Source organism: Wyeomyia smithii, chromosome 2 (genome assembly GCF_029784165.1).
Source record: "Wyeomyia smithii strain HCP4-BCI-WySm-NY-G18 chromosome 2, ASM2978416v1, whole genome shotgun sequence".
NCBI classification, from domain to species: Eukaryota; Metazoa; Arthropoda; class Insecta; order Diptera; family Culicidae; genus Wyeomyia; species Wyeomyia smithii.
The window spans coordinates 72,297,716-72,317,502 of NC_073695.1; the positions used below are offsets into that span (position 1 = coordinate 72,297,716).

At 41.0% G+C, this 19,787-nt stretch overlaps 1 protein-coding gene across 6 annotated transcripts in view; it reads right to left on the reverse strand.

The window, feature by feature from the left end:
- The window catches only part of LOC129721506 (uncharacterized), a 521,585-nt gene that overhangs the window by 176,856 nt on the left and 324,942 nt on the right, over positions 1–19,787 (reverse strand). For 5 of the 6 annotated variants that reach the window (XR_008727404.1, XR_008727406.1, XR_008727402.1 and 2 more), the window contains one exon: positions 19,061–19,102. The exons of the other annotated variant lie outside the window; for it this stretch is intronic. The gene's annotated coding sequence lies outside the window, so the exon portion shown is untranslated. The remainder of the gene's footprint in view (positions 1–19,060; positions 19,103–19,787) is intronic. 6 annotated transcript variants of the gene reach the window in all.

The following is a 19,787-nucleotide window of genomic DNA, read 5'->3' on the forward strand; positions in this document are numbered from 1 at the left end:
TCAATGAGAACAAGACCTTAAAATATAAATTGCGAAAGTGAAGTGTTAGAATTGAAATTGAAAAAAAAAATAGAATCACAAAATCGTAATAAAAAATGACAATGGACAATGGCATGCGAAAATGGGAATGAGTATTGAAAGTGATAAGTGGAAAACAAGTATCTAAATTATAAAAGAAAAATAAAAGAGCACTGAAGAGGAAAAGGAAATTGAAAATGGCAATGGAAGAGATGAAAAATAATAGAAGCAATCTATAACATGCAAATATGATGAGTTACCACTCAACTTGCAAAGCGCAGAGATATCATAAGGTTCGATTATCTCTCCAAAACTTTTCAATATTTTTTTACTTACTGTCGTTTTACCAGTCATGTAGTCGAAAGACTTAATTGTTCTCGTGAAAATCTCTACACCAAACCTAATGGTAAAATCTGCAATCGAAAAAAAAATCGTCGAAATACCCACAAATGGATTATTGTACTCTCCACTTACAAAAGCATTCAGTGGGAAAAACTCCATCACTTGAGCACACACACGTGGTGTGTCTTATAAATCGCTTTCATAAGCTGAATGTAAAAGCTTTTTTCTTCCGCGCATTGAGCACGAAATATTCTGCTATGGGAATCGTTAATAAATGTATCGACCGGTTTGTTTTCGCTCATTCACTGCGATATAAAAAAATCGCTCGCTTTGCACACCTCACATGACGCACACATTCTATCGAAAGGCAATGCTAAGCTGAGGCAGTGAAAAATTTCCTCACGCACCATAATATTTCAGCAAATATTGCTAGGATTCTGTGGCGCTGTGCTGGTCTGCCACTTCCATTCGAGATACGCCACGGTTGCGCTCTCACTTCTCCGCCTTTCAGTACACACTCACTTGTTATTATTCGACAGCTCATTAATTTCGCGCGATCCATTCCACGTGGTTACCGCCCACGCACGAAATCAGAATGACAGATTTGTGCGATTTTCGAACGATACCTGGCCACTATTTGCCCCGGCTCAGGGTGTCAGCCAGAGTGAAAGTCTAGCGAAATTATCTGGTAACAACGGTACCACCCTACGTCGTTTTGTTGGGGCTGGTCGTTACATCAATGACATTTATGGTGAGGAATTCGCGCCAATGTTGCACTTATTTCGAGCACGCTTGCCATTATTACTGCTATGCAAAGAATGTTTTCGCCTGGCCGCCACCGAAGCAATCAATAGTGCGTGGAACAACAGGCTGCAAATCATACACGGTTCCGAACATACGCTGAGACCAAGCGCGACATTGGCTCTTCGTTCGAAACGGTTGGCTAGCCCGATCGGTTCGGTGGCCACGGTCTTATGCAACGATGATGCATTTCGGATGCCGATTTAAATATTGCATTTTGTTTGTTCATCGTCAACCAACTGACCGTTTCGAGGCTTTCGTGAATAATTTATTTCGTTGCCTTCGAGAATCGAAATTCTATGAACCAGAGATAAGCAGAGCGGCACATTCGGCTAACCAAATGCCATAGTGGCTGCTTTTGTTCTGTTCCAGTTCGGAAAGCATCGAATTTTGTGGGGTTTTCGTATGACACACCTCCATTGATTATGTATGACATTAATCCAAACCTTTCGAATAAAGCGAAATGTGAATATTTTCTGTATTTGTTGCAGAAAAAAAAACACTATAAATTTTCATTGTAGCTTTTTGGAGTCGATGCTGAAAAATACTTTGCTGCTGCTGCTGTGCCCCAAATATTCGCCACGCCTGACGACCCAATTCTCACCACCGCCCGATCGGTGTTGTATTACTTAACTTGCGAAACACGGTGTCATTGATTCGGGACTCATACCACTTTCCTCGAGCAGCATGATTACTCAACCGATCTACTTGATTTACTTCACCCGATTGATATTGAAATTGCATCTCACGCTCGACAAGTACATGGGCCTACATTTCGAGCACCAACTTGATGATATTCACCATACCAACCGATGGAACTAAGGACATTTTTCATACCTACTGCAAACTGAATATAAGTCATCTGGTTTTTTATGCACCGCTCTTATTATGATTTTTTTTGTTCGATTTTATGCATAATCAGCCGTTATCGATGTCGCCGTACTCGTATTGGATTAAATAATTTTTCTGATCTCTTTTGTATGCAAAGCATGCTATACCTTAAGTCAACATGCCGTCCTCATTGTTGCTGTCATCGTCTTCAAAGACGCGCGACGTTGTCGGCGATAATGCAAAAAAGGTGCATAACATTACCTCCGCACCGGTAACAGCATCGCTGCTGGCTCGATTATGCCTGAACGGTCATTATGCCATCATGTCAAACCGTCCGAGCCGGAAGACGACGTGCATGACCGTGTGGGTTTCTGACATGAATTTACTATTCAAATAACCGGGGCGCATCAGGAGAGAAACCCAGCCTGGCGCGGTGTTATCGCGCGAAACTTATGTAAATAGTGCGAGGACGTTCAGCAGATGTTCGACTTATCACGATAACAACTTTTAATCGAAATGTCATAGGTAGTTATTTTGTATGAAATTAAAAGCAACGCTGAAAAAAACGCGACCGCATATTGCGAATGAAGACAGGTTTTAATGAGGTGACCTTTGAGTATTTTTTTTTACTTGAAACCGGAGTGTCGCGATGAACATATTCGCAAATCGAACTATTTTCACGCTCTCGGCTATCACAAGTATTACGTAAATTTTGATTCGATAAACATTTCATTATCATACCGTGTTGTTTCGTCCGTGTTGGGTATTTTTGTCACGACCACAAATTTTTTGATATTTTGCTACAATCAGCAAAGACCTTAGTCTTCATTTGAATCTTGTACCTCAAACACCTCTGGTTGTATAGGAAAATTGCCTAAGAATAAGTAATAGCGAATTTGTAAAAGAGAAACTCTGCGCTTTTCTTAAATTATTTTTGGTTTTCGAACCCCGATAAAGAATTTACCTGGTGTTGTTAGGGAGCGCTTTGAACTTATTCAGTAAGTTTCAGGAGCAAAATATTGTACCTTTTTGAATTTTAAGCAAGGGCAAGTGAAGTTTAAGCAATTGAATTTTAAGCAAGGGCAAGTGAAGGTCTGAAAAAAACCTGGAACCAGCTTTGGATCACAACTCGCATAGGTCGATATCCATGTTCGTCTGCGTCGGGAAAAGAGATTGCATCCGTTTTTTTTTTGAGTATTGAACCCAATTTTGTTCCGTATTTTTCTCAAAATGTTGATAAAAAAGACCACCCTAATGGAAAATGACTGAGCTACCCTAATGAAATATCGCACATAATATGCTAGCAGTGTCGCACCATAATGAAGGATATGTTACAATATCATTGTGATGAATATATCATCGATTGCATTCCAATCCTTATTTTGATAATCAATTCACTCTCCCAGCCGCGAATCCCGCAAAATTCAGCATTGGCCGCGGAATTTACTAAAACCCACGAAATGGCGCGAAAGTTATGAAAAATAGCAGCATGCTATGTCAATCACGACGCATTTCGATGTAAAACCAGCGAAATTCATGAAAACCAGCAACACGGATAAAGCTAAAGATTAATGGGCACCTCGATGGCAACGCGTCGTCTTTTTGTCAGCCTGGGTTGAATTGTCTTCGGACGGTACGGTTACTAGATCCACTTCGAGCAATAATTTTGGTGATTGCAGGTCACTGCATTATAGAATTTCAAAGTGTGCTGCCTTAAAATCGAAGTTGTAAGCTGAACCAGCGAGCATTTTTTTTAGAATACTCGACAGTGAGCTTGGTATTATGATTTGGTAGGTATTCAAATCGCTGACATTTTGTTGTACTTTTACAGCTTGCAGAAAAACATTTAGCGATTCCCTGAAACTCGGGGTATATACGGAACGCAGCGTAAGCCAGTAAAACTTAATTAATACGGACCTGCCGACACTGAGATATGGCTAAACGTAATTTGACACAGTTTGTATTTTTTGCTAGTAATGCAAAGAAATCGGTTAAATTACCGTATATTAAATCAAATAAAACAGTTTTTCCTCGTTTTTACCATAAAAATTACTTTATTTTGAATTCTCCTGAGAAGAAGGTTGCCGCGAAATAACCGCGAATTTTAAATATTTTCTATTTTGCCACCCGCGAATATTTAATTTTTTTGCCGCGAATTACCACTGTCTCTAGGTATTACCTATTGAAGGTTAAAATTAGAAACAAAAGTATTATTTCAACACAACATAGGCAAATATATGATTAACTAATCATTTGGGCATGAATTTTGTTAGTCTTGCGTTTAATCTAACCGGTTTGAGATAGTTGCATTTTAATAGCAGTATAAGTGAACATGCCATGTCTTCGAAAATGTTTTTACAATAGCCAGACCATAAGAGAAAGATAAAGAATGGAAAAAGGGGAAATTAAAAACTTCAAATGCTTGTATTGACCAAATTTCATTTTTAAGACGCTAGTAAACTACAAGCAACTAAAATGGTTCTAAAATTATGCAGCAAACCAGACATTAAATACATTATTGGTGTAGAATCAGCCGAATTGTTGGGTGGTCAGTTGTGTGTTGTGTTATCTTTTATCACCGTTCCTTGAAGAACAGTATTAATCTGTGTACCCGCCATACGGTAAGAAAAGTCACTTATATATTTTTGAAATTAAAAAGTAGTATGCACAATGGTGATGTCTTTCCGAAAAGAAATCCTGACATAACCAAAACTAAAAAAACCACCACAAAAGATCAAAATAATGGTCGCAGTGGTCCAAATCAAAACCAAAAAAAAAATTAAATTGGTCCATATCTTGCAAAAAAAAACCTAAAAAAAGCTGCTTTCTTAGTGAACCGGTATCTTTTTGAACTAAAGATGAAGATTATATTACGCTGAGAGAGCTGTGATAGTGTGATTTCCTTTCTCTCTCTCTCTCTCTCTCTCTCTCTCTCTCTCTCTCTCTCTCACACACTCACTCACTCCCTTTCTCTTTATCTTTTTCTCTTTCTTTATCTCTCTCTTTCTATCTATCTATCTATCTATCTTTCTATCTATCTGTCTCTATCTATCTATCTCTCTTTCTGTCTTTCTTTCTCTCTTTCTTTCTTTCTTTCTTTCTTTCTTTCTTTCTCTCTCTTTATTTCTTTCTTTCTCTCTCTTTCTCTCTCTCTCTTGCTTTCTTTCTTTCTTCCTTTCTCTCTTTCTTTCTCTCTTTTTCCTTCTCTCTCTTTCTTTCTCTCTCTCTCTTTATCTCTATCTATCTCTATCTCTCTATCTCTTTCTCTCTCTATCTCTTCCTCTCTCTCTCTTTTTCTATCTCTCTCTCGATTTCATTATCTTTCTCAATCTCTCTCCCACTCATTTTCTCACTCTCTTTAGTTTCCTCTTTCTCTCTCTTTCTAGTTCCCTCTTTACTTTCTCTAGTTCTCTCTTTCTTTCTCTCTTTCTCGTACTCTCTTTTTTTCTCCTTATCTCTCTCCCTCTCTCTTTATTATTCTCTCTTTCTCGTTCTCTCTTACTCTCTCTCTTTCTCTATCTATACCTTTTTTCTCTCTTTTTTCCTCTCTTCCCCCCCCCATCCTCTCTCTCTCTATCTCTACCTCTTTTTTTCTATCTCTCTCTCTTTCTCTATAGTTCTCTCTCTCTCTGTCTCTTGGATAACTACTACCTTATTGGATATTATTTGCATTCTCTTTCAATCGGGATTGCAAGGGTGTAAACTAATACTGCGAATATTTCAGAAACGGTTAGATTTACGAAAAATGAACAAAATTTACGCCCGGTCACAAAATCACTATGACAAGAAATCAATAATATTTTGAATTCTAGTAGACCGCCTGTAAAGTTCGATCAGTGGATTTCTTTAATAAATTTTGTTATAAACATTGGAATACTAGCAGTTGACAGCTCCACAATCAAACTTCCATATCAAGTGCTTTTTCACGTGGGACTACGTCTTTGTTTTCTATACTGGGGTACATTCTGTGAAATCGGAAAAGAAACTGGCATATGCTCCGTCAGATTTCAAACGATAATAACAGCATAATGACATGATATTTCATTGCTATGCAGTAAAAAGTGATAAATACTACAAGGTATACAGCCCTAGGGTTGTATGAAATGGTGACGTGGGACTAAACACTGTAATTACTGCAATAACAGACAAAATAAATTCGTTTGTTCAGTGATTTACGTTATTTAATTCTCAGCCTCCCCTTCCAATTACACTCAAAACAACTTCATTTACACTCGGTAATGTTGTGCCTGTAATGTATTTTTTGTGCAAACAACAGTTGACAATTAGGTACAACGAAGTTGAAGTTTAAAAAGATTCATTTTTGTTTTTTGCTTCACAAGTTTGTTTCATTTGCCAACAGTTACATTCACTGTATTGCGAAAACAGCCAATATAAGTAAATTTTTTTATTTGTAAAGTTAAAAATAAAAAAATATCTAGCAAGGTTAAAATGTAAACTAGAAGAATCTTGATAGATCAAAGTAAATGGACAAAAAATTCACAAGCACTCGCCGGCTCTAACTCTTCTATAAATTAGTGTTTTTGGGACCTTACTCGTTCGATTTTATGTTGGTAACGATTATTTAACTTATTATTAACTTATAACCGTTGAAAAAATAATCAATTCTTGTTGAGTTTTATTTGTTTATGGTTTTTATGGTGATCATATTCTTGCTAAAAACTTTCAATACCCATCAGTAGCAGCATTGCAGTTTTGATTGCACGCGAATAGAAGTCGTGCCCGCTGCAATGATAAATGACGAGAAACTAGCGGCACTCTGCTCCACATACACTCTACGGTTCAGTTGCTTTTATCAGCATGTTTTCTTTCAAGACATCACTTTCTATTACGCTCCAACAGCAGGTTTAGAAGTTGTTCAAAAAAAGGGGTTGTTTTAAGCTTATCGAAAAACCTTTACCTTCGAGACATCGAATAAGTCTAGGTTCATGGAAGCAAACATAAATAAACCTATTAGAACGAGGAGATTCTGTCAATTTTTGTTTTTGATATTTATACAGAGAATATCACTGGGAATGGTTGGTGTCTATTCATGTCGTCTGTTCCAGGAATGCTCGCATGTGATTGGTTCATTGTTCGCGTAAATTTGTCCTCGACACTTTTTATCAATTTCTACCGCTTTGCAATGAAAAAATAATAATGACTAGCGTATTACAAAATTGTTCAACATTTTATCTATCTAACAACATATCGGTTTTTGTTATCCATCATGTGGTTATGCTGTTTTTTTTTTTTTATTCTTGCTTATTTTCCGTCGGTCTAGTTCCGCCACTGTTGTGGCCAATCACCGACGCCCAGGGAGGCGACTCCACACCCAGGACCCTAACTCACGACCCGTTTATTAACGGACCGGCGCCAACGGCTTTACTTCCTCATGCGATGGAAGGCGTGATCCCAGAGATTTTTCGCCTCAGAAAATCTCCCGGTGTCGGCTAGGATTGAATCTAGACCAGTTGGGTTGGTTGTGAGTGGATCACACCACCTCACAACCATCGACACCTATGTCGGCGGTGGGATTCGAACCCAGGCGTCGAGCGTGGTTAGGAGACGTTACCAACCGGTCCGTTAATAAACGGGTCGTGAGTTAGAGTCCTGGGTGTGGAGTAGCCTTCCTGGGCGTCGGTGATTGGCCACAACAGTGGCGGAACTAGACCGACGGAAAATAAGCGAGAATAAAAAAAAAATTTACGTAAGTAATGCACCAATCAAATGCGAGCATTCTTAGCACAGACGACGTTAATGGACACCAACCAGTCCGTGATATTCTCTGTACCAATAACAAAATATAAAATTGATAAAGTTTTCCCGTACTAATAACAGGGTGGCCACTCAATATCAATTTTCGATTTCCCGGTTTTTTCCCGGTTTTCCCGATGATATTTTATAAATTTTCCTGGTGTTTTATTTTTAAAACATATGAGAAAAAATCAATTTTTACATACTTATTTATGCCTTACAAAAACAGTGTTACAAAACTATGAAAAACATTTCTCCTTCATCGTTTTTAGCTGTTCGTCGACGTTAGCAAGTAACTTCAAAGTGATATGTTGCACAATTTTCGCCCTCTTTATCTCCAAATCGTTCATAACCTTCGCCTTCTCGCGCTTTCCTTCTCTGTCAACCTACTCTCGAGCTTGCAGTGCTTCTGTATCAGGATGCCAATGAAATGCATAGGATAAATTTAAGAGTTGGGGCATAGAAGTTTAGTCTTCTCGAAAAATGTCCTTAGGCAAAATTTCAAGCGGACTTTGGTAAGAAGAGCCTCAGAGTGACAAATGAAAAAATACACATGAAACTGTCAAGATGCATTTCGCAAAATGCATGAAACGTTGAGATCTGTTCTTTCAAAACAATTTTTTGTTTTTCGAAAAACTTCGATTCTGGGACTTACAAAATTTTCGAGCTGGGGCCAATGGAATGTATAAGAAATTTTCTCATGGTCCGTATAATAAATTCAACTGACACTCTGAGCAAACAATTTGGAAAAACATTTTTAGTTACAGGTTGTTTTTGATATTGAAAAAATCTGAGAAATCTTTACTCTTCAAGGTGGCGTCGTTCCCCATCAAAATCCAAAGGTCGAACACAGAATAAAAAAAAACTATTTTTTTTCTGCGAAACACCTAATATGGAGAATGTTGAAAATAACAGAGTCTTATTTATATTATTAACGAAACTTCAGCAAATATTGACCTAGTTTCCGCAACATGACAGACGAACATAGTTTGTTAAAAATATTTGATATATATTCTCTTTAAAATATGTCACTTGCAAAGGCAATTAAAGTGATCCGCAATATAAATATGCTGCTTGTGATTAAAATCATATCAAGAATCGAGAAGTACAAACCCGGTAGCTCCGTTCCGGCCCGGTTCGAAATAAAATCAAGACTCGAAGTTTCCGGTCCTATCTGACTTTTGACCGGATTCTACCCGATGGTTGGCGAATGGTTGGACACGTGTCACTTGAAATCCTATTGTGGTCATTCACCTCTGTCCAGCAACTCCTATCCCAACCTCCACGTATTGCCGACCGGGATACGAGTAACCTTAGCGGAGATCCTGTAACAAACCCCCGGTGGAAACTTTGGTCGTATGTTGACTGGGAAGCGGGAACGTACGCGGCTGTTTCCCCATGTTAGGGGCCGCGTACAACAGCGTCTGATCCGGAGCGGGCGGCTGAATCATGAAACGCGGTGCCTCGCCAGCTATATCAAAGACGGCAGCCCCGTCGCGAGACTAGGTATCGCAGCCCTAGTAAGGCAGCATACCGAATATTAAATACTACGAACAATCCAGATATAAATACGGAACGGAATAATCGGTATGGACCTAGGCGAACGAAAAAGGACAACGATTATTGGAAACTCGGTACTTGGAATGTATTAGCAGCCCAAGACCGAGGGACATGGTTACGTGTTCTGGTTTCGGCACTGGATCAATAATTAATCTGTCGTCTTAAAAGTAAAGTGACTACCCGATGCGATGTCCAACACTATTTACAAGAAGTTTCAATACGCCTCCCGCGAGGCTTTTCGACTTCTTTAAAAATCTGACAAAATATGTCACGAAGCAGTAAGTTTATCCACCTGATCAAGCCTGATTTTATTTGACGCAGATCTTGCTGCGAAGCCGTTGTCGACTGAATTCATCAACCAGCGTTCCCCTAACCGGCAGAATCATGCCAGTTAGGTCATTTCATGTTGAAATTTCTTCAGAAACTGTTGAACAAATGAAACGGCAGACATGAAGGAGTATGATTTTCCCGGCGTGAAGCCTAATTTCCTGGTTTTCCCGTATTTTTCCCGGTGATTTGAAATTCCCGGCTTTTTTCCCGCTTTTCCCGGTAGAGTGGCCACCCTGCAATAGGTCAATTCATATTTGCTTCCATGAACATAGACTAATTTGATGTCTCGAAAGTAAAGATTTTTCGAAAAGTTCGAAACAACCCTCCGTCTTGAACAATTTCTAAACCTGATGTTAGAGCGTAATAAAAACTGATGTCTTGATAGAAACCATGTAACATGGTAGAAGCAACGGTACCGTACAAGCAAAGCGTCGCAGGTCGCTGTATGATTGCAGAGGTACACTTATATTCGTATTGCAGCGGTACAGTTGCGGAAATGCGTTCATTTCTATTCGTGTGCTATCGAAGAACAATTGCAATGTTGCTGCAGATGGTGACTTAAAATTTATCTCATGAATGTTTATAGTTTAAAATAGTTTATTTGACACGGCACGATACAAATAATGTTTAGATGAGCCAAGTACATGTTTTTTTTAATTCTAAGTTAGCAGGGAAAAGAGGGAGGCACATTTTTTTATATCTTGCGGCCGACTACGAGCTAGTGGGGATTTAAGGTGAGAGGAGGGGAGTTACAATTTTGATTTTAACTATATTGAGTTACAGGATTCATTTATTTGTACATGGCAAAGCAGTGATGTTCCATTTGAGCAGTTTTGGTCTGAGGTGTCTGCGTGAACATCAAGGAGCCGAGTCTTCGTTTTAGTGTCTCCACCATGGTGTATAATTTTCATTCATTTTATGACGGGAATTGTAATCTAGAAAATAGATAAAAAAAATCAAATTTTAATTCCAGCGTTTTTTTATAAACCCGTATAGCTGTGTCATGTACTGGAGATCACCGCTCCCCAGAATGTCTCTAACGGGTACGTTCGGCTGTTTTCTTCGGGCCCGAAGGGAATCTATAAGCTCGGACCTAACACCACAGTATTCGGTACACGACCAAACAACATGCTCGATGTCATGGTAGCCATCGCCACAAACGCAGTGATTACTGTCTACAAGCCCTATATGAAAGAGATGCGTGTTTAACGTATAGTGATTGGACATAAGTCTGGACATCACGCGAATGAAGTCCCGACCTACATCCAACCCCTTGAACCATGCTTTTCTCGATACCTTAGGAAAATGGAATGTAGCCACCGTCCCAGTTCATCTGAGTTCCATGATGATTGCCAACTGTTGAGTGTTCTCTGACGCAAAATGCTATAAAATTCATCATAAGCAATTGGTCTTTCATAAATATCGCCATCAATAGCACCCACCTAAGCTAAAGCGTCAGCCTTTTCATTGCCCGGAATGGAACAATGAGAAGGGACCCACGCTAAGGTAACCCGGTAATTTTTATCTGTTCAAGCACTTAAAAACCGCCGTATTTCCCCCAGGAAATACGGGGTGTGCTTCACAGGCTCCGTCGATCGCAGAGCCTCAATGGCACTGAGACTGTCTGTGAAGATGAAGTAGTGGTCTATGGGCAGGGTTTCGATGATCCCAAGAGAGTACTGAATGGCAGCAAGTTCTGCAACGTACACGGAAGCAGGAGAATCGAGTTTGTAGGAGGCGGTAAAATTTTCGTGGAAAACACCGAAGCCAGTGGACTCATCTAGATTAGATCCGTCAGTATAAAACATTTTATCACAACTCACATGTTTAAACTTATTTGAAAAAATCTTAGGGATCTCTTGTGGGCGCCATTGATCCGGGATACAAATAATGTCTTCTTTCATGGTGGTGTCGAAGAATATAGCATTGTTAGAAGTATCTAAAGGTGCGACATTGAAGGGAACGTATGAATAAGGGTTAATATCTTGAGCCATGTGGTCAAAATATAAAGTCATAAATCTAGTTTGGGATTGAAGGTCGACCAACCTCTCGAAATTTTCAATTACTAATGTGTTCATGACCGTACATCGAATAAGTAACCGGTAAGAGAGATTCCAAAAACGATGTTGCAACAGAAGAATACCCGATAGCACTTCAAGACTCATCGTATGGGTCGACTGCATGCAACCCAAGGCAATACGCAAACAACGATATTGTAGTCTCTTTAATGTTATAATGTGCGTGTTCGCGGCGGAGCGAAAGCAGAAACAGCCGTACTCAAGAACTGACAATAACGTTGTTTGGTATAACCTTAGAAGGTCTCCTGGGTGAGCACCCCACCAAGTTCCGGTAATCGTACGAAGAAAATTGATCCTCTGTTGGCATTTTTGTGTCAGATACCTAATATGACAAGCCCAGGTGCATTTAGAGTCGAACCAGACCCCGAGATATTTAGCGACTAAAACCTGAGAGATCGTTTTACCCTTTAGTAGGAGCTGCAGCTGAGCTGGGTTATGCTTCCTAGAAAAAACGACCAAATCAGTTTTCTCCGGAGAGAATTCGATACCCAGCTTAAGAACTCATTCAGACAAATTGTCTAAGGTATCTTGCAATGGTCCTTGCAGATCGCTAGCCTCGCTACCAGTAATGGATACAACGCTATCGTCTGCAAGTTGCCTTAGCGTGCATGAATTTGCAAGACATTCATCGATGTCATTTACATAAAAATTATATAAGAGAGGACTTAAACATGAGCCCTGGGGAAGGCCCATGTAACTAATTCGGGAAGTTGTCGAATCGCCATGTGAGAAATACATATGCTTTTCTGACAACAAATTGAGCAAAAAGTTATTCAAATTTAGTGAAAGTCCCTGCGAATGAAGTTTCGCGCTTAAAACTTCTACAGAGACAGAGTCAAAAGCCCCCTTGATATCCAAGAACGCAGAAGCCATTTGCTTTTTTCGAGCAAATGCGAGTTGAATTTCAGTAGAAAGCAACGCTAGGCAATCGTTCGTCTCTTTGCCCCGGCGAAAGCCAAACTGAGTATCTGAAAGTAAACCGATTGTTTCGACCCATTTGTCTAACCGTAAGAGGATCATTTTCATTAATTTCCGGAGGCAAGAGAGCATCGCAATCGGCCTATATGAATTGTGATCAGAGGCAGGTTTTCCGGGTTTCCGAATAGCAATGACTTTTACCTCCCTCCAGTCATGCGGAACAATATTTAGCTCAAGAAACTTGTTGAACAAATTCAACAAGCGTCTTTTTGCAGAGTCGGGTAGATTCTTCAACAGGTTGAATTTTATTCTATCTAACCCTGGAGCCTTATTGTTGCACGACAGGAGAGCCATTGAAAATTCCAACATTGAAAATGGAGGCTCTTCTGTAGTTACTTATAACGCGTCGCGAAAGGTTTTCTGTTCCGGTACAGAGTCCGAACAATCCTTTTTGGCAAAATCGAGTATCCAGCGATCTGAATACTCCTCACTTTCATTCGAAACGTCACGGTTCCGCATGCGCCTGGCGGTATCCCAAAGAGTGCTCACCGCTGTTTCCCTCGACAACGCGTTCAAGAACCGCCGCCAGTACCCGCGTTTTTTCGCCTTTACTAAGCTCTGCATCTGCCTGCCCAGTGCCTCGTACTTTCGAAGCAGGTTGACAGTGCCGTACTCCCGGTACTCCTTATACGCCGCGGACCTTCGCGCGTACAGCTCAGAGCACTCTTTGTCCCACCATTTGTTGGGAGAGCGCTGTCTAATCGTTACCCCGGGTATCGGTTTCGTCTGAGCTTGAGTCGCGGCGTCGATTATCAAGCCAGCTAAGAACGCGTATTCTTCCTCCGGAGGAAGTTCCTCGTGAGTCTCGATAGATTGCGCTATAATAGACTCATAACACTTCCAATCAATATTACGTGTAAGGTCGTAGGAAATATTGATTGGGTTCGGGGGAGTTGAACCATTAGCAATTGATATAACGATTGGAAGATGATCACTACCGTGGGGATCGTTGAAAACTTTCCACTGGCAATCTAACGCTAGTGATGTCGAGCAGAGGGATAGGTCAAGCACGCTTTCACGTGCTGGAGGATTAGGTACACGTGTCGCTTCCCCAGTATTCAAAACTGTCATATTGAAGTCGTCGATCAAGTTACAGATTAAAGAAGATCGGTTGTCGTCGTACAGCGACCCCCATAGCGAACAGTGAGAGTTAAAATCTCCCAAAATCAAAAAGGTGCGGGAAGCAATTCTGCTATATCAATAAGTTGCTTCTGTTCAATCCGCGCGGATGGGGGAATATATAACGAAACAAGGCAAAGGTCTTTTCCATTCATATTCGTTTGAATGGCAACAACTTCAGTATTCGAGATCGAGGGGAGGTCGATTCTGAAAAAAGAATAGCACTTTTTGATCCCTAAAAGTACCCCTCCACCGTGTGAGTCTCGATCTCGACGAATGATGTTGAAATCGTGGAAATTAAGTTGGTCATTTGAATTGAGAAAAGTTTCACAGAGCGCGAACGCATCACAATTGTATGTGTTTATCAAATGTGAAAATAAATCAAATTTGGGGATGATACTTCTGCAGTTCCACTGTAACACAGTGACAAAATTCCTAACCTCTTTCGACGTATTAGTCATCGAAAGATACGATAGCTGAAATGAGGGGCCAAGTTGCTGTGAGTTGCTTCAAATAGGTTTTCACTGTAGGGAGAAGGGCAAGAAGAATGTTTTGAAGGGGATCTGGTATGTTGAATGTTTTAAACATCCAGTCCACAATATCAGAGAATTTTATGAACCCTGTTTCTTTTATGTCTTCTGATCGAGAAATGGGTGCACGAGGGGTTTTTGGTGCCCCAGGAAGCGGTGGGTACTCCTGGTTTGATTTGAAATTAAAACCGGGGGCACTTGCTTCGGTTTTTCTTCACCGCTTCCTTTTTGTGTTGTCTTATTGGTCATTCCGCTAGGGGTTATCTTACGACCTTTGCGAGAAAGATTAGGAGAGTTGAGCATTCTCCTCTTCCCAGATTCCTCTGGCAAGGCATAAGAACTCCCCGGGATCGTCAGATGTACCCTCACCGGTTGGCAAAAAGGAAAAGATGTTTCCTGACGGAGGTGGCTCAGCCCTCTTAAGCATTTCTGCAAAAGAGCGCTTTGATCGTTCCTTAAGCGAACGCCTTATTTTTTCCTCGCGCTGTTTGTACGCGGGACACGCCGAAAGGTCATGCCGAGTTCCCTCGCAGTGTAGACACTTTTCAGTATCCTCACTGCAAGCGGTCTCAGCATGATTGCCTCCGCACTTGCTGCAGCGTGCCTTGTTGCAGCAGTAGGTGGCTGTATGACCTAACTGCTTGAAGTTTTGGCAATGCATGACCCGCGGTACGAACAGGCGTACAGGCAGACGAACCCTGCCCAAGGAGATGTAGTTCGGCAGTGCGGATCCGGCGACGAAAGCAATCAGAAGGAAGGAATTTCTTCTTCCCTTCTTCGATGGATACTGAATGCAATTGCTTGACATCCAGTATCTTCACATTTTGAATCAGGGGGTTCTTGAAGCAGCCAACCCCGTGACGCAAAATGTCATCGACCGTGAGGCTTCCTTCGGTAACCACACCGTCGATCTCCACGTCCTTGGCAGGGATGTACACGCGGTACTCTCTCGTGAAGAGCTCGTAGCTAGCAATTGCGTTTGCTTGCTTCAAGCTACTCACAACAACTCGCAGTTTGTTTGGTCTAACCTTTGTCATTTCGGTTATGTCCGAAAACTGTTTTGCCAGGTCCCTGCCTATTTGTATAATGTTAAAAGGCTTCTTTATGGGCCTAAAGAAGACTACGAACGGACCTTTCGAAGCATCTGGGTAAGCTTTCACCCGTGTTGCCGGTACCCTTGGTATAGGGCTAGGTAGCGGGGAAGGTAGAGGGGAATTGATGGGGGAGATCTCAATTTCTTCCCCATTTGTTTCCACATCCAGGAATAGTTGCACCTGCATGTCGTCCATTTTTCGGGACATTTGTAATGTCGGCAAAGCTGTTGCGCGTCTGTGTGAGTGCTTGCTCTGTGCGTCGACTTTTCAGTAGTTAGCCTATACACCAGAGAGACGCCGAAACACTCACCGTTAAGGCAACTGTCAACATCAAAACGGGCGATCTGTATAATTTTACATTGCCGTTATCCGTTTTGATGTTGACAGTTGCCTTAACGGTGAGTGTCTTGTCATTTCTCTAATATATAGGTTCCCTACTTTTCAGTGATGCGAGCGAAGAGAATGACAATATTTATTTGGAGAGCGAAGAGAATAGCTTTGCGTTGCGCTGTGATCTGCCGCTAGGTGTTGGCCGGCGTTTTTTTCGCAAACATAAACATCATCAAAACGATAGAGTACTATCATGTATCAATATATTTTTAGCAGCCAACTGGACATCTCTAGAGAATAAGTTTTGAAAAAGTAGATTTTCCCATATAAAATCGTATGGAAACTTTAAAAATCGGGCGCAAAATATAGTTCCACCGATCCATCTAAAAAAATACACGGTTGTTATAGGATCCATAAGGAACACGAAAAAAGAATGGGAGCTAGTTTTTATTTTTTGTCCCACCCTAATGTTCACATCACTCTATCTTGTCAAAATAGAGATCCTTGGCATATTACCTTTCCTACTAAAACAACACCCTGATTCCTGTAACGGCTATGAAGGTAGTATGGGCTCCCTGCACCTTCTTAAGTAGACGTTGAACTAACATGCCTACTTCCCTACCCCGACGATTGTAGGGACGTAGCCAGGTATCCAATGAAAGGCTTAGTTTGCAACTCATATCACTATCCAGGGAAGGTTAAGTTTTTAAATGCCGTTGTTGGACTTTCGCTCCTGCCTGACAAAACAAGGTCAGGGCACGGCTAGCTACTTGTGCCTGCATAGGGGAGCACAACACCTTACAAATATTCCCCTTCTTCGCGGGGTGTGACTAATGGAGAAACATCGAAATAACTAAAAGTTTACTCACGCTTTCCTTCCGAACACTCGTCTTTGTGCTAGTGATCACTAATTTTCAGTGACACAGGTCACTTTTCCGCAAATGAATGGCCGCCCAAAATGGCGACAAGCACGTGGAATTTCCTCGCGGAGTGGCTGGCTTGCGAGACCGATCCCGATGACTTGGCCTTCAGGCCGGAATTTGTACGGCGATGTCGCACTGGCCGGGACTTGTGCGGAGACGTCGCACCTGTCACACTTCCGTCATTCGCACACCCGTGGGCAAGCACTTGTTTCGCGGGTGAATCCTTGTTGGCGCCTTTCTTCGCGGCGGATTTTCCTTAAATAGCACCTTCGACACTGTGCCTCTCTCGCGGCGGTTTTGCTTCTGTTTGCGCACCCGACACCACGCACTCTTTGCGGCAGTTTTTCTTCATAGGCGCACTCGACACTACGCACTTTGTTCGCGGCGGTTTCTTGTTCACTCGCGTACTCGACACTACGCCCTTTTTCGCGGCGGGCTTTTGTCCTGTCCGCGCATCACTTTTTTCGTGCTTGTGCACGCCTTGAGAGTCCAATTCCAAGAGAGCTCACTCGTGCTTTTTTCTGCCTAACGGAAGTGCTCTCCCTGTCATCCCGCTGTCATCGCTTATTCTTGACGTTTCTCTTTTCTTGGCATCCCTTGTGGCGGACTTGGGATGTTGTAGTTTTATAGCAGTGTGGAGGAAAATCGTTCACAGATGACGTAATGTTTTACTTGTGGTGCAATTAAACGCAAATTTCACCCTTGACATAATTTTGTTCGCTAATATTATTCTTAAACGTAACACCGTTTACACGTTTCAACAACAAAAACAACATCGCGAATCACGTTGTTGGTGCGAAGTTTTTGGAAGCTGTGATCTAACTTTAGTTGTTGCTTGCATCTTAACAATTTCATCGTAGTAACAAAAGTTTTTTGAAACCTCACAATTTTGTTAGTGCAACAAATGCTCGCAATTTATTTTTTATTATGTTTTAATTTTTGCTTGGGTCCTTCCCAGAATCAGGTATAGTCACAGAATTCCATTCCTACAGATAGACAGATATTTCAAACAGCCTTCCGTTGCGTAGTCTAAAATAGTTTATTTTCTCGATATTCATTCGCCGGAACAAACTACTGACTAGACTTGACACCTCGTTTCCCACGAGAAAAACAGCGACGGCCGCATAGTAGCGAAATAAGTAGGTGACAAAAAAAGAGTAGCGATAAAAGTTTCTTCTTTGGAAACTATAAGTAACACAAACAAAGCCAAGAATTAACTCTTTAGTGTCCAGTTCCGCCTTTAGACGGTCTTCAGTTGAACCTCTAAAAAGCTTCAATAAGAACTTAAAAAATGTTTATAAAGCTTCATAGTGAATTTTTCGAAGTGCGTCTTAAAATAATTTGGGCACTAGAGGGTTAAAAAGCTAGTGAACGACAGGGTGAAAAATCGGGAGTTTGAGAAAGTTTAGTTCATGTTGAATTTGTTTGTTGATATCTATCTGGCAACTAACTTGATTCCGGGTGGTTGTTATTCACTCCGGCTTCGCACGTACGGGGACTTATGTTTTCTCAGAAAATTGTTTATTTTAAGAAAAGTTTTGTCGAGACACCACCAGATATCGAAATTTCATGCTTTTCCAAGATAATTGGTTAAAAAAATCGATTTTGACAATATCTTATCGACAACGTGCATCGTTTATCGGTCAAAAAAGTGAGCCTTTGACCACTTCGAGGCCCGAAATCCGACTGAACAATTCATCATGGAGATTTTTTCGAGAAGACGAGGCTTTTGAACTTTATTGCTGATCAAAATTCGAAAAATTGGCACACATAACAACAGTGATGCAGAACCCTAATATAAAAATAAATATTTGAAGATTAAGGGCTTTGAGGTGGTTCGAACCAAACCTCCTGTTTTCTAATTATTTGCGTCATAAGTAATTTTCGACTCTCGCAATCCACCATAATTGACTGCTTTGCTTGGTTTTTCGTCGTATGAGGCGTGATGATAATTCCAACAATGACAGATTTATTGATAATAATATCTGCGGTCGGCTGTGCATTCTGAATCACGCTCCTCGTGTTCCACGTTTACTTTATAACAGAAACACGGACACAAAATCAGAGTGCTTTTTTATTGCATACGAAAAATACGCTAGATTGCTGGCATTTCGCGACAGAACCGCTTACCATGTTCAATCGCCTAAAGCGCCTTTTAGTGCCTTCCCCAGACACGGAATTTTCCCTGTGATGGAGACTGTTGGTTATTTTATTGTCATTTCCTTTTTTCAACAGTGGGACGCAACGGATTCATTTCCATTGCAAGAACGATCTCATTTGAACATTTTGTGTTCATGATAAATGCCCTAAGCTGATCTTTTATTTTCAGAAATTAAATTAATTTGCGATATTTCTAACAATCTAAACCTTACCTTTTTATGTTCCCGCCTGCATCAGAAGCCAGTAAAAGTGAGCTGAAAACAAAAACCAATAAAACAAAAGAGTTAGCATCCTTTTTCCAATACGCCAGCAAACAATCGATTGAAACTGAATTTTCCCCAAACTGTTGAGTTTACGGCGAAGAGATAATTCCTGTTCCCATTAAAATTCATCCCCCATCATCAGCGAAATGCGAGTCATTAAGCAAGCAAAAAAAGCAGCACTCGTTCAAGTGAAAAATTATTCTTCACACCCGCACCGACCCAAGCGAACCTCTGTTTACCTACTTTTCAAAAAAGTTAATAAACCATTACCAGAGAGAAGAAAAAAGCCGAAACAACAAGCAAACATAATTTCGAACAGCCCACCGCGAGTGCAACCACGCGGCCAGCTTCCCCGGTAATGACGAACGCTCCCTCGATCTCGTTTCATATTCATGGCGGCTTAAGGTTCGTTTTTATTTTAATATCGTGCGTTTTTTTAACAGTAGCTTTTGCACGCCCTCGAAATTTTCATTAAACAGAAATGATTTATCCGCTCAATAGCAGAGTACTTGGCAACAATAAAAAAATACACACTGCAAGAACGCAACTTCAAATATACTGTTGATGTTGTTGTTGTTGCTGCTGTTATTGCTGTTGTTCGGCCTAAAAAGCTAAGAGTAGAATTTATGGCGTTTCCTTGGCACGTAGTCCCAGGCCGCGGATCGCTGCCGTAACT